General features: G+C 36.3%; 1 protein-coding gene across 2 annotated transcripts in view; it reads left to right on the forward strand.

Moving 5' to 3' along the window:
• Positions 1-4,172: 4,172 nt before the first annotated feature.
• LOC143916007 (LIM domain only protein 3-like) overlaps positions 4,173-16,746 on the forward strand; it is a 121,760-nt gene continuing 109,186 nt past the window's right edge. For both annotated transcript variants that reach the window (XM_077436861.1, XM_077436860.1), the window contains exon 1: positions 4,173-4,492. The gene's annotated coding sequence lies outside the window, so the exon portion shown is untranslated. The remainder of the gene's footprint in view (positions 4,493-16,746) is intronic.

The following is a 16,746-nucleotide window of genomic DNA, read 5'->3' on the forward strand; positions in this document are numbered from 1 at the left end:
TTTAGGGGTCTATTGTTATCTGAAAAACACCCATAGACCGCCTAAGACTAATTAGTGGTGCTTATAATACTGTAACTTAGAGATTAGGTGAGTCGTACTCGTTAGCCATTGGTTTACTAGCGCTGATCATCTGATCTCGCGTTCGCGCCAAAAAGGCCTCGGCGAATAAACGAGCCGTATAGAACAACCAATAAGGTCTCGCGACCCATTGACCAATGAGCTCTCTGTCTTATATTTATAATCAAGAGTACACGCTTGATTATAATCAAGAGTACACGCTTGATATAAAATGGAGTGGTTTTGGACTGTGGTTCATTCGTAGCTGGATCATCATCGGAACAACAATAAACTACCTCTAACACTACATACTACTGCATCTTTCACTTCGATCTCGGAAACCGTTCTACACGTCCACCCTACAATACTATAAATAATAAAGATGTAATTGGATTGGATTCTATTTGCCTTTAAATTTTTAATTCAACACGTTAATAGAGAAAAAGCAAATCGCCGTAAATATTTGACTGCTTTGAAGTAAAATTTAGACAATATAATTAAATAAATTTGAATATAGCATTATTTTGGTACGACAATGTCAAAATAATCATTGAAAAGCACGTGTTCGTCACCACTGAAGTCCATCGAACGCCTCTGAATAATTTATAGGCGTTTAAGGGCGCCTGCGAGCGCTTGTCCCGCACGCCACTGAGCGCCAATTTGACGGGACAAGTTGCAAAGCTGTACACAATCAATCCCAACAAGCGCCCGCTTTATGGCCACCAATATGGCAGATTGCTTTCGGGGCGGGCTGTATGGAAGGGAGGGACGTGTGTACTTGTGTGTGTTTATGTGTGGGTGTGTGCTTTATAGAAATCCGATAATAGCGGCAGCCTTCTTCATTTAAATTTTGCGGGGGTGTATACAAAGAAAAAAATGAAAAACATCACGAACATGCGATTTTAGTACGATGACTAAAAATGAAATTGTGGTATTAAATCAAATCAGCCACAGCGATAACTCAACGGCGTTCTGTTCAACCATGGTCCAGTCTTAAATTGTGGTCGAAGTGACAAGGGAAGGTTGCTATGTACTTTGAATATTTATTACTACCTTATAAAGAGTGCATTCAAGAACTATTCATTTCACATTTGAAACATATGAGAATCATGATTTGACGGGACAATGTGTATTTGTGTACATACAGTAGCTTTTTTGTTTATAAGTCATACATTTTCATTACCATCAATGCTTAGTGTACGTATTAATTTTCTAGTTTGGAACTATTTATCTTCATCTTTCACTCACTTTTTGGGATATATTTGTAATCTCAAAAGACGCGACTGAATTTGAATCGAAACGAATATTAAAATATTCTTTAGTACATTCGTAATATGCATTTTACTTAAAAATATAATATCTGAAGTCCATACATACATATGTAGATGAAGAAATATAGAAGATTTTTGGGCATTATAAACTTTTCATTATCATTATCATATTTTCATTTTTATTATCCATTTCCATCCATGCTCTCCAAGAAACAGTGGAACTACAATTGTAAAAGATGTTTTAGAAATTTCTTTCAAATTTTTACTGAAATATAGCACCTAAGTTGAAAGTCAACTTATATATGATTTTTAAATGGAACTTAAAAAGTAATTTCATTTAAAAAAACTCATAGAGAGGCGGTAGTGGTTGATGGGGCGCAGCGTCGTAACGGACGGATTAATCAAGAGAATTGATCAAACGCAAAATTAATTAATGAAATTCCATTGTCCACTATGGCCGCTGAGAGTCGGACGAAATTAACTTTTTTCCACCGTAGAATGGGGAATTAACGGCAATCTTGTAAATTACAAACGAGGTGGTGCCTCACTGCCGGAAAATGCTTTTGAAACGATGGGAAATAATATTTAATTATCATTATTATGGGCGGTTTTCTGAAATTTCCTTCTGTTAATGTTATTTGTATATACAAAATTATATGTACATAGACAAAAATTCACACATCACATTCATCTAGAAGACGAGGAAAAATTTTTCATTTGAAGGAATGGATATTTACATAGATAGAGTTAAACTTCCAAATTAATGTCTTGTAAACACTGTTATTCTCCACATATTATAAAAAAAAAGACGAAATATAGTGCCGAAAACGAATCTTTGGAATATTTGATGTGGCGTAAAGAACAAACATCTATTGTGGAGGAGTTGAAAGTAGAAGAAAAATTGGCAAGACTTGCAGTGATTTTGTGGTGTGAAAGGAAATTGAGGAAGAGGGAGATCCCCAACTAATTGGACCAATCAAACCAGGACCGCCACAGGATTTTCCCTGGTGACAAGTTCATCACATTAACTTCTCTTCACAGCCTAATTAACAGAGATCATAAGTAAATAAAGCTACTATGCCGCATTTAAAATGGTCCATACACCGAACGATTACAAATATGTGCTGTAAGGTTACCAAAATGTTTGGATTTGTTTTGGTAAGTTGGATGGTGAAAATTGGAGTCCAGATGGTGAAAAATCCGGATAATCGAAAAAATCACAATTGACAGGGAAAGACATGTACATTCAGTATGAATAACATTCAGTATGAGTTCCACTCCTTCATTCCTGATTTTTTCATAACCTTACGCTCTGAGCTTCCATCTTCTGACATTAAAGAATCAGTAAACTTCATCATTTTTTCACTTTGTTTTTTTTTTTATATCCGAGATCGCTGACGTTCCAACGCCATATTTATTTGACAAAAAACGTCCTAAGACACTATAATTAACCTAAGACACATCTAATTTGTCTTTTAATGATAATACAACACGTTTTCTTTTCCATATTGGTAATATTAAAAATAAATATTTAAATCGCGATCAAACTTTCAACGTCCTTTGAGTATTGAATTTTGACTACAACTGACTTCATTTTTCCGTCTTATTTTCCAATTTTTATATAAATTGGATTTTGTTTGTTTGTTTTTAACCATCCGGATAATCGCGGTTCTACTGTACATACATATAATAGTTTCTCCATCGAATCAACTGCTTAACCAAAAATTCTAAACAGTACTTTTATTTTTATTTGTTTTATTTTAATTTTATTATACATCAAGTAATCAAGCACACTCGTCTAACAGATTGCTCCAAAGCAACAAGTGTGCTAAAAATATTAAGAAAGGACAAAAGGAAAAAAGTACATGAAATACAAGTAAAAATACATAAATAAAGAAAAGAAAAATAAATAAACATGACAAAAAATTCTTAAAAATTCTTAACTAATCAAACTAACTCAACCGTTCTAATTGGTCGTAACTTAGAAAGTGGTGCAGAAAATGATGAGAGATGCGACAAATGTCAATGGCACCATCCAGTGAATTTAAGAAACGGAGGCCACGAGGAATGGGAGAATAACTATAAGCCACAGTTCTAGCCAGAGGAGTGTGAAAAAGGGGACGATGGCGGGTCCATATCATACTCTCCGGAGCATGAAGGCCCAACTCAACCAGGATAGACGGACAGGAGATATAGCCTCTAAATATGAAAAACAAGAACTTGATGAGGGCAACACTCCTCCTGTGTTCAAGAGAAGTATAGCCGACCAAACCCATAACGAATTGTGAAGGAAATAAATATGGGTAAATCCCATATTGCTCCTTATAAAGCAGTCGAAGAAAGCGTCTCTGGATAAGTTCAAGTTTGATAGATAGAGATTTATTAGAGATCAGCATTTAACGTATTAAAAACCAAACACAAACAGAACAATCAATCGCCAACAATAACTAATGATCAGGCACTCGGTCAACCAACATCGAAAGCGTACGTATGCGTGTGATGTGCGCTAGGTCACGGCATAGCAAAGCGTCTCGCGCGCGCCGCCAATAACAATAACAATTGCAGCGCGTAACAATCAATGGTGGCGATAGTGTGCGTGTGCTGGAGTATAGAGTGTGGAGTGCGGAGTGCGGGCCGATTCGGCGATTACGCCGGCAATTACGGCGGGAAAAGCGACTCGACGTGGGAACGGGGAGCGGGAGGCAAGCGGGCGGCAACGGGGTGGCAAGGGGGGGCAAGGAGGAGCAAAGCGGGAGGGTGAGTGGCAAGCGAGGGGATGGGGGCAGATCGTGGAGGGGCAACAGGGGCTACGGGGAAGGGGTCGCGTGGCCGTCCTCTGTCGTCAGTCGCGCGCCGCACATCGGGCTGTTAGCACGCGTCTCGCGCGGTCTGCACTCTGCGCTCTCTCGCACGTAAACAAACCCGGCGCGAGTGACCCACTCGACAGTGACGTTACTGTGTGATTTTGAACACTTGTTGCGCCCTGCCCTGCCCTGCCCTGCCCTGCTTTTCCTACTCTCTGTGTTTACTTCATTACTGTTCTCGTCGAGAATATTGTTGCATCTACCGACTGTGTTGCACTTTTCACTTTGGGACGAATTGATTCGCGCTCGTCTGCCGTTTGCCGAATAATCGCACCTCGTCATCTCAGACTGCGCTCTCAGGTTAGTTTGAAACGCGTTACATTTCTGTCAAAACCATGAAGAAGCTTTTGAACTTCGTGGCAACATATTATTATTAATATTGCCAAAAAGTTGAAAAGTTTCGCTTTTTTATTGCACAAAAAAGATTCAGGAAGTTACAGTCATTACATTACATATATGTAGGCGAATCTAAATCGAATTGATTTAATTAGATTTTGTGAAATGTTATATGTTGACTTGTTTATGTTATAAACAACAAAATTATTACTTGTTATGTTTCAAATTCAATTCAAGCTGACTTAATTTTACTAAAGTCAGAAATCATTATACCAAGTCAAATTACATTACATATATGCATACATTTTACGATCCTATTTAGGTATTTAGTTTATAAGTCTACATATGAATGAGTTTTTTAATTTTGATTTCCAAATGCTTTTTATTAAAACTAAATTATGTTCACAATTCATCTTATATATTTTTTAATAGCTACTGATCTACTGATCATTTTCTATTTTACGATTTTAATTTAATTTTGTTAGTAATCATAGTATTATATTATTCTAATGTTAATGTACAGGAAAAAGAGCTGAAAAACCTATACATAAGTTTAAAAGTTTGTTTTATGTATACAAACGTTATAATATATACAAAAAGGTGGGTAAGTAAAATATAGATATACATATGTATATTATACACATAGGTTGGATTGAAATGAATCTTATACTACTAAAAGTACTTCAAATAATCAAAGCAATTTTAACAATAAAACATGTATACAATAATTATGTAGGTTACTTTAGTTTGAAATTTGTTCCGAAAAAGTTTGAAAACTTATGTTTTTATAATGAATTTTCTATAATAACTTAATCAGCTTTATTTCTCAAATATGTAGAATACATATTATATTACACAAGAAGTTGGATTATATATATATATATATATATATCATCATCATCATCATTTACAGCCATTCGCCATCCACTGCTGGATGAAGGCCTCTCCAACACGCTTCCACTCGTCTCTGTTTTGCGCAACACTCATCCATCTCATTCCGCACATTTTCCTAATTTCGTTCACCCATCTTCCTTGCGGTCTTCCTTTTACTCTTTTGCCTTCTCTCGGGTACCATTCAAGCACTTCTTTTGTCCACCTTTCGTCCATCCTCCTAGCTACGTGACCCGCCCATTGCCATTTCAATCTCTTCACTCTATCCACTATGTCCACTACCCTTGTCATATTTCTCACCCACGTGTTCCGCTTCCTGTCTTTCCTCGTTATGCCAAGCATACAGCGTTCCATACTTCTTTGAGTGCATTGGATTTTATTTTGCATCTTGGCGTTCAGTGTCCAAGTTTCACATCCATACGTCATCACTGGCAAAACGCATTGATCAAAGATCCTTTTCTTCAGGCAGAGTGGCATTTTTGATTTAAAAACAGCATTCATCCGTCCAAATGCACTCCACCCCAATTTCATACGTCTCTTTATCTCTTCATTTTTACTACCAGACATGTCAATTATTTGACCTAAATATAAATAATTATTTACTACTTCTACTGGTTTATCATCTAAGGGGATGCTATCAGGCATGCAATAACTATTGAACATTAGTTTAGTCTTATCTACGTTAATTTTTAATCCTACTTTTCTACTTTCCCTGTCCAGCTGTGTTAGTCTGATAAGTAGGTCAGCTGAATCACGAGCTACTAAAACTATATCGTCTGCGAACCGAAGGTGACTCAAAAAGCGACCATTGATGCTTACTCCGGCTGTATCCCAATCCAATTTCCTGAAAACTCCCTCAAGCACCGCATTGAATAACTTGGGCGAGATTGTATCTCCTTGTCTTACTCCTTTTCCTATGCTAAATCTATCTGTACCTGAAAAAATTTTAACTGAAGCTGTGGCATTCTTATATATTGTAGCTAACAGTCCCACATAGGGTTCCGGCACTCCCTGTGTTTTTAGAGCGTTAAGTACTGCATTATGACTAACTGTATCGAAGGCTTTCTCATAATCGACGAAACCTAGGCACAGTGGCCGTTGATATTCGTTGGCGCGCTCGATTAGTTCGCCAACTACTTGGAGGTGGTCCATTGTGCTGAAATTTGCCCTAAACCCTGCCTGCTCTATAGGTTGGTTCTCGTCGAGGATATTCTTCAGCCTTTCTGTAATAACCTTCGTGAAGAGCTTGTAGACCGCTGAAAGTAGACTAATGGGTCGGTAGTTCTTGATATCGCTTTTGTCGCCTTTTTTGTGTATTAAAATGATAGTTGCGTTATTCCATCCTTCTGGTATAGCTTGGTTCTGGATGCATTTGCTGAAAAGCCTAGCTAAGATATTAATTAGGGGGGGGCCGCCACATTTTAGTAAGTCGATGGGAATATTATCTTCCCCTGGGGTTTTACCATTCTTTGCAGTTTTTAGCGCGGCCTCTACTTCGCTAGGCAATACTGCAGGAACCCTTTGGCCGTGTGTCGATTCCAGAGTGGGGAATTGGCCGTTGTCGTTCTCGTATAGTTTTGCATAGAACGTGTAAACTCTGTCTATGATTTCTTCTCTATTCCTAATTATTACTCCGCTCTCTGATCTGATTGCGATCATTTGGTTTTTGCCTAAGAAAAGATCCTGTTTGCACTTTTTCAGGCTACGGTTATTCTTAATGGTATTTTCTATTAGCTTGCTGTTAAAATCCCTGACATCCCTGACTATTCTCTTCTTAATTTCCTTGTTTACTAGATTGTATTCTTGCTTATTATTATCCCTATCTAAATTCCTTTTATGCTTAATTAGGTTTTTTGTTTCCGCTGAAATTTTGCTTAATTTAATCTGTTTCCTGAAACCACCTAATTTCTTACCTGTTGAGGTTAGAACCGAACTAATTACAGTGTTCAATTCCTCGATGTCTGCTTCTGGGTTTAATTTCCCGTATCGATTTCCAAGTTCGAGTTCGAATTCCTTTTTCCTAGACCTTAGTTGAGCGAAATCTGGAGAGTTACTGCATCCTTTTATTAATTTCCTACGTTCGCAATTTATATTAATGGCCATCTTGGCACGGACTAATCTGTGATCGCTGCCTATATCTACTTTACTTAAAACACTAACGTCTTTAACGGAGTGCAGGGCATTTGTTAGGATGAAATCGATCTCGTTTCTGTCTCCTTTAGGACTCTCCCAAGTCCACTTATTGTTGGTGTTTTTCCTGAAAAATGAATTAGTGATGAAGAGCCTGTTGTGTTCTGCGAATTCTATGAGGCGATCGCCTCTGTCGTTTCTTTGGCCGGTACCAAAATTGCCTACTGCTCTTTCTGTGTTTGCCTTTTGTCCTATTTTTGCGTTAAAGTCGCCCATGATTATTTTAAAGTGGTGGCGGCTATTATCGTATGCGCCCTGTAGTTTTTCGTAGAAGTCTTCTATTTCCTCGTCTGGGTGGCTAGATGTGGGGGCGTACACTTGGAAGATTTGACAAGTGTACCTGCTCGAGATTCTTAATACTACATAGCATATACGTTCCGATATGTCGTTTATTTCTATAATATTTCTTTCTATTCTCTTATTGATAAGAAACCCTACTCCTCCTATTCTACCATTTGGTAGCCCTCTCCAGTAGAGACAGTTACCACTTTTTAGGATTATTTGGTTTTCCTGTTTTCGTCTTACTTCGCTAAGTCCTACTAAATCCCATTTGATACTTTCTAGTTCATTCTCTAATGCAAGCACACTTCCTTCACTCGATAACGTTCTTACATTGTACGTGGCTAAATACAGGTTTCTATTAGCTAAGCTATCATCCATCGTCACTCTTACCTTGTTGGAGGTTTGGATATTATTTTTCTCGCATTTATCCAAGATGTGTTGAGAAAAAGGCGGTACTTGAGAGAGATTTCCATTCAAGGAGTGAGTTCTTACCGCCATAAACTCTTCTCTGTGGTCAGCTTTGACATATAGTCATCCTAGGTATCACTTGGATCACTTATGAGTTATTACATGCCATTTAACAGGGTTACTTTGTAAGTGAAAGTAGTTAGTTATGATAATAATAGATTAGCAATTGTTATACTACTTTTTTACAGATCTTTATCGTGAGACGCCTCTTTGGAGACAACGGATTTATATATGTGAGTGCGGTTTGCAATTTAATATTTTAATAATAACTTTAGTAAAGTATATAAAATTACACGAATTACTTTAATATAATTTAAATATGAAAAAGAACTGATAGACAGTTGGGAAACACCGTTTCTGTTTGCTATTATTCTATTAAGTAAAGTTCGTTAAAGATTTTTGGCTGGAAGCAATTATGTGGAAGATTTATTGCTTCTGTGGGACCGACTTGGCTGGCGAAGGACCCTTTTTTTGTATTCAGGTAGGGAGATGTATCTCGTTTGACACCGATTTGACACAAAAATTAGCACAAAATTTTTCGAAATAACTGATATAAAACCGCTTTTTACGACCGATTTGCTGTTTATTTTTACACTTAAATTATACTAGGATGCAATTAGTAAAATAAGTGATTAGATGGTTAAGTTAAATTTCGTGCAATAGCCGGGTTTAAGCGAGTAATAGCGGGAGGAACGCAGAAGCACGTCCTCCTCACATGACACGAAAGACCGAACTCCATATATATATATATATATATATATATATATATATATATATATATATATAAGCATTTTAATATGTTATAATACATTGGAATTATACTCAAACTATAACCAAAGTTTAAAGTTGTGTTGAATATAAAATAAATTATTGCCTCGTTGCAAAATTAATAAGCTCAATATTGGTGTGAATTTACGCGACCGTCAAATTTCACCGATTCCGTCGAAACAAATACGTCTTCGTATAATATTTCCGCGTGGAATTTTCCGAGAAAATCAAATTGACACTCGCGTATTGTACGCATAATAAGTTTATACAGCCACCCCATTGTAAGAATGTCACTTTCGACGAATTGGAATTTAACGAAAATTTCACCGTACACAAACAAACTCTTGACAGAAGTTGACCCTGATAATTGGCATTTGAGCGGAATATCGATTTATCACCGGCGGAAAACTCGAAAATCGTCTAGACCACCACCGCTGAAAAACGTCTAATTGCTCAACGTTTTATCGCTTGTAAGATTTTTCATTATTTTCTACTACCGGTTTGATTGTCTAATTTTACACTAATACTCTTACTGCAATATTTATAAACTCTTAACAAACACAAACATTCATATCTCTTTCTGTCGAAATTGAAACGCACGTGTAATTGAAAAAAAGCGTTTTTCCGATTATTCACTACGTGCGATTTCCCCAAACGTATCACCGTCCCCTTTTGACAGGTTCGATTCGGCATATCTCCGTCTCTTTCCGTCATTCGTTCAATCAAAATACACAAATCGACAATAGTGACGCGTCAAATTTTAGCACGATCGTTTGTGTATAAACCTCAACGCAATATTATAATGGCATTAATGCGAAAAATGGAACACACTGTCTAATTTGGGACGGCGCGTGGATTGTGATTAATTACGAGCGTACACAAATATACCGATAAATCAGCTTAATTATGTAAAAGCGTTACGTTAATTACGCGTACTGTTAAATAATGCAACGCGCAAAATGATTGTGCTCACGGTCTGCGATTAAAGGGTTACGCAAACACGCGCTTTTCATACGAAAACGTGAGATGCGCTCGTGAAATTGACGTTAATATGCATGAAAAGATGTTGAGCATTGTATTGTATCACACTATTGCACGTTTAATGGCTATTCTTTTTTTTATTGCCGACCATAAAAAATACGTTAATTTTTATTATTATATACGATTGTATGTTTTAACGCCTAGCGCACATTATTGCCTTCATTAAATAAAACACACCTGTAATAAATAACACAATGGCGTCCGATCGTTCTAACTGTGCGTTTTGTCGCATTCGCGGTGGGAATTATAACGACGCAGTAAATGCGTCTTACGCATATTGAATCTCGTAAGTGGCGCAGCCTTCTTATTGACAGTAAAAAACGTTCTTATACATATTGTGTAGGGAACAGGGGATTTATTTAAACGAAAATAAAAATAATAAATGATGCAGTGCTGATTCTTATTATAAATTTAATGAAAAGTAAAATAATAATATCCAAACATAGCAACGAGTTTTACAGCACTTTTTTACTATGTAAAATGACTTAAATTATTCTTATATAAAATTTTTGGATAACTATTTTATACAATCAAAGGACAACAGTTCTCCTTAGTTTTGAATAAATAAGTTCGAAATTTGAAGTAGGCATAAAATAAAGCCAACATTTATTTGGAACTTCTTCAATTTGCCAAAAACTATATATATGTCGAAATAATTGAGATTTTTACAATTATTGTTTATTCAAAACATGCCTAATATGTAGATTGGACGAATGCATGCCGTTTTTAAATCTAAAATGCCACTTTGCCTTTAGAAAAAGATCTTGAATCAATGTGTTTTGCCAGTGATAACGTATGGATGAGAAACTTTGACATTGAAAGCCAAAATGCTACTCAAAGTCTAATGTATTCAAAGAAGTATGGAACGCTGTATGATAGACATACCGAGGAAAGACAAGAAGCGGAATACGTGGGTGAGAATTATAGCAAAGGTAGTGGATGAATGGACGAAAGGTGGACAAAAGAAGTATTGGAATTGTACCCGAAAGAATGCAAAAGGATAAAAGGTGGACGAAATTAGGAAAATGTGTGAAGATGGATGAGAGTTGCGCAAAACAGGGACCGTCATCCAGCAGTTGATGGTGAATGGCTGTAGACGATGATAATAATAGAATTTGTAGGTGAAAACACATAATATATACATATACTACATATTATATTTCAAATGAAAATGTGTAAATATGTATGTGCTTGAGAATGCCGCCCCACTCGATTCGACATACTCACAACAGTACATATGTATATTTATAGAATTATACGAGGAATTGAACAGAATCTGGTATATATCTGTAATCTATCGAATTCTCAATATTACAGATAATCTCCGGTGTAAACGGCCCGTTACCGAGACGACGAAACTTTTCCATTTAATTTGATTGAATCGATCCGATAAATCGCCACGCTTTTGCGTGAAGTCACTAAACTTTTATTATTTTTTCCCGTGACCTGGCCGGCTCGTCGCATTCATCCAATCAGTTAATGTAAGTGCGGAAGAGGAGGAGAAGACGATCGAACGGATAGTAAATAAATCGAAGCGTCACACAGTTTTACTAGCGCTGGTTTTATCGCCCGCCGCGAAAGAACGAACGGGCCCGGATTCGGATAAACGTCCGATTTGAGATTTCCCGTCCTTTGAGTGTCGCAAACGCCGAACACCACCAGGGCTTATCAACCTTTTATCCAACTTGCGACACGTAAATTTAGAAACATTATACATGCAAACGACATACCTTTGAATCGCGGATAGATCTGCAGCAGTTCGTGTTGACTCCATGTGAAAATTGAGATTTTCACGCGATGTGGGAAAAAAATGCGACATTTCCATTCTGAATCAAACGAGACGAAAACTGACAATTCACAAAGTTTTTTATTGACACACATCAGCTGTCTAATGAATAACACTCACTTTTACTTGAACGCTATTATTACCCAATCCACACAATTACTGTACAAAAGCGTTAATTGAATCAAACAATGTAATATAAATTTTCACACAATTTTTGAGCGCGCTATCGTGCAAATCGTTAACTTAGATAGTGCAAACAAATAATAAAATATTTCATACCCCATTATTATATGGAGTGACAAAAAATAGTGTGCTCTTTAGGGCTAAATTCGAAATACAGTTGTAAGATTTTGTTAAACTTTTTCTAGTTTGCAAATACATATGTTTATAACAAAACTCGTCCAGATAAAACGATAGCAAATTTCCTAATCTAATAATCTGAATCAATAAAGTGACTGCAACTTATTACCTTGTGCTATAAATAAAGTCAGTAAAATACGCAAAATGACTTTTAAGTATCAGTTTTGTTTATGTATATTGAATACTCGTACGTAATTCTCGACTAAAAGTCGATTTATTATATACAAATAGCAGATGTATATAATAAAATATCTTTTTTAATATCAAATCATAGCAATAACTTTGCAGATATTTCAAAATTATGTTGTAATCTTTAGTAACACGTTAAATCAACCGCGACTTATTAAATTGTCATAGATAAATCGTCTCTTTGTTTGATTTCTGCTCTTCTCAAAACAACACGAATTAGCACCTCTCATGAATATGAATAATTTTCTACTTGTTTTGACACGACAGCGTATATAAAGGTAGCTCAAATTTCATTCACGAAAAGTTTGACACAGAAGATAGTTGAGGAATATTTGCTTCTAAAATTTTCTGATTTTCTAAAAAAAATTAATTAAAAATCCATAGTTTATATTATAATATAATCACAGTCTATATGAGCCGCTATATGTGAAAGTGGTGGAAGTCCAATTTTCAGTCCCAAAAACACTATTACTGTTTTACTTAATTCACAAATTATCATCACTTATTTTAATTCGATATATCCAGAATCTTGGAAAAGCAGAGTATGTGCACATACATATTATGTACAGGTCATCAATATTTTTAAATATTGTTAAACGCAAAATATTATATTCAATGTTTTTTACGAAATATTTCTCGAAATGAAGAAAAGTGAACTTATGCCACTTTCAAATATTGTGGCTCATACATTAAATATATACCAAAACATTACACATTGAGTGAGAAAGTTTAAGCAAAATTAATTTACATTACAATAGTTAATTTGCTGCATACTATAATTTCTATTGAAAAATTTCATCGCCTTAATATAATCCTAATTAGTATGTATTACTCTCCACAATAAACCAAAGGACAACCTTTGGAAGATCATTCTCATTATTAACATACAAAAAAATCGCACAACAAAGCAACAGCGTTCTAACCCGAACTGCTAAAAATATCAGAACCTCACGATTTTTTTATCACCTAATAAACGGCCATTGAATTTTTCGGTAATCCAAACGCTCGTGAAAAGGAACAATCGACACTTCTAAAGCCATCAAAATATAGATAGTTCCTAATAGAGCTCGTCCACACACTACTATCGTATTCATGGCGTACCATTGATGCTTTTCAGCGAAAGATTCGTCACGCGTGTCTTTTGTAAAGCCACACATCCCACTTTGAGAAATCCCATATATGCATGCACATATAGATAGATATGTGTGACTGGCGTATAAAACTCGATTTAGTGGTAACGACACGGCCGTACGTGGAATCGTAATGTACGAATCGACGTTAGCTACGCAGCTTTATTACGGTTAAAATTACTAACGTTCAACGTTTGGCTAATTCGCTACGTATACATAATATATTATCATACACGTATAACTATAGACCGGCTGAAAATACACATACTAACCACCCATCTTCACCCCTCCTCATCCCACGAATTAAGACACGCAATAAGCCTAATTGAATAAAGTTGAGCCGTAGGGATATACGCACGACCGTTCGTTACAAGCTCTCCTTGATTGTGACCACTGGACTTAACAAGAAATATAATTGAATTCCGCTCTCTCTTTCTCGTTGGCAACTTCGAGGAGGGTCGAGGGGGTGTGTGAGGAAACAAAAAAAACATCCACCCCACCGTTCTTTTCCTTTTATGATTATAATGCGCAGTTTTACCCTTCGATGGTTTGCGGATAAACAATGAAACCGCGCACGACAGACCGGTTTTTCCGGCTTGGTAAAATCATTTAAAATATGTGATGCAACTCCTTTATATCAAGTAATGGATTTAGATGGAGAAATAGGAAAAAAATACGGTTAACATACGAGGGAGAACGCACGAAAACTTTCTCTACATAAATATGTACGTCTAATATTGGAGAGTTCAACGCGCGATTTTATTCATTAACATACATAGATATGCACGTACAATGCAATAAATAAACCATTGTTTTATTCTTTCTAAATAAATAAAATTGTCATAATTGAATGTCCTATCGATTTTAAGCTTTGTAACTATTTTAGACAAGTGTCAATATTTAGTTCGTTGTAAGTGAAATTGGTGTGGATCAACGCGAGGAGGGAGAGTTGTGTTGAGGTAATCTATGCGATGCGTCATCTTAGGTATGGGTGGAATTGAGGTAAGGTCGAGAGGTAGGGGTGGGGGAATTCCGGTGAAGGAAAATCTAGGCTTAGGGTGTTTGTAGTACTATGTAGTAGTAGTAGTTGTAGTAGTAGTAAGTAGTAGTATGGGGATGGGGAGAGTAACACGTGGTCTAAAAAGGAAGGAAGAGTGGAGTACGCTAATTATCAACGGCAATCAGTTCGCAAATATATTAGAATATATGTATATAATTCCGAAAAAACCAAAAATTCAGTAGATATTTAGTCTTCGTCAAGATGCTAATGGAAATCGGACAATATCCATTAAAATTCTTCAATTTTTCTGATAAAGTAGTTTCAAACTGCCTATTGAATCATTGTTTCTTTCTATATCACGACCGTATCCCATCTAATAATCAGCGAATGGTAGAAGTACCTTTTCCAGAAGCATTTGAGCAATAGTCGGCAAATTAACACTAGTTCCTAAACAGCATTTTCATGATAAAAGATCAGCGTTTAAAAGATGCTTTTGAAATAACAATAGACCGCTCCATTAGCGCTCAAAGCAAGAAAGCAGAAAAAACATGATTTTTTCTAAGAAATTGTCAACAGTCAACTTTTTGTTGTGCGAAAAGCATCCATCGTCCGCCTAAGACTGGTTATGATACGCTGAACAATGTGCCTTTTATACTTCATCATTCTTCTTTAGTTGAAAGAAGAGTAAATCCTTAATTTTTAGCTAAAGACTATTTGACTTTTCGTTGTGCAAGACATATTCTGTTAATCTTTAAATAAATGATAAAAATATATAGTCGGAGAATTTCTATAGAACACATTAATAATGAAATAAAGTAAGCTGTTTTAACAGAATCGCTGGAAAATAGACTAAAGTTTACACATGTTGAAGATTAACATAATGAAAAAATTCAAATATAGTCTTTAATGAGTTATAACACCGACCTAAATAAAGACAAGAGACAGAAAAATAAGATGGAAGAGGACGAAATGACCATATTTTACTATAATTACAAAAGTTTCAACATTAATTAACGTAAGAACTTATTTACTTGAGAAGTAATGTCGTAATGTGTAATGAAATCACCACTGGCGAGCGTTATAACGGTCGTCAATTATAAAAGCGAGTGCTTAATAATGCCATCTTAGTTTATCACTGGCGCCGAGCTCGCGAACTCTAATTACATAATATATTATATGTTTGGGCGTACATATACATATGTACATATGTATATTTTCGTTTGAATAGAGAAAGAGAGGGTAGTCGTTAATTGGTAGCCGTTGTTGGCGTCAAAGGCGAGCCGAGCCGCACACGCGTCCCGCAAATTCGACCAATTCGACCGATTGTTCGTCGACTACGACTAATTGGGAGGGGCGCCTCATTATCCAGACACTTCACGAGGATGGAGAGTAGGGGGGTGGGTAGGAGATGGGGTGTCGGTCCCCCCCATACCTCCCTTCCAGGACCAGAAAGGCGTCCGTACTGAATGGGACGTAATGATCACACTTTCGGCACACTAATTGCTAGCAGCCCTAAACTCCCACCCTTCTTCTGTAAAAAAAAAACTGAAAAAATCAACCACAGTCAAATTTCTCATCCAAACAATGGGAACTGAGGAGGGATGGGAGTGTTCCTCATTAGGGGTCCGTTTCTTTCGGTCGCGTTTGTGTATTCAAAATCAAAAACTGAATAACGACGTCGTTGCCTGATTAGAATCGGACCTTTTCCAAACGAAAAGGGATCGTGACGTTTTCCCGTTTTTCAGCACAAAAGAAATTTTATACGCGTTTTGAGAAACACAAAGGCGTGTGAGCTTGCAATCTCGCCTCGTAATTATCGATGCGGTAAATTCCCAACGGAAAATTTCACATTTTTGTTTGTTGAAATCGTTGAAAAATCAATCCCAATTTGAATCAATAACGTAATGTGTAATTATACACGCTCAACATATGAATTAATACACTTTAAACTTACGACAGTGAAGTGGTGTACATAATAGGAAGAGACATACATACATATGAAAGTATCCACCATAAATGAGACTCGCTATACTGAAGCTTCTCCAATCACCTCTTCCTTTTGTTTTTTCCTTTATTTCACTGAAAATTACGTGAAAATATTGAAATATCCAAT

The sequence above is a fragment of the Arctopsyche grandis genome, chromosome 8 (assembly GCF_051622035.1).
Source record: "Arctopsyche grandis isolate Sample6627 chromosome 8, ASM5162203v2, whole genome shotgun sequence".
Taxonomy (NCBI): domain Eukaryota; kingdom Metazoa; phylum Arthropoda; class Insecta; order Trichoptera; family Hydropsychidae; genus Arctopsyche; species Arctopsyche grandis.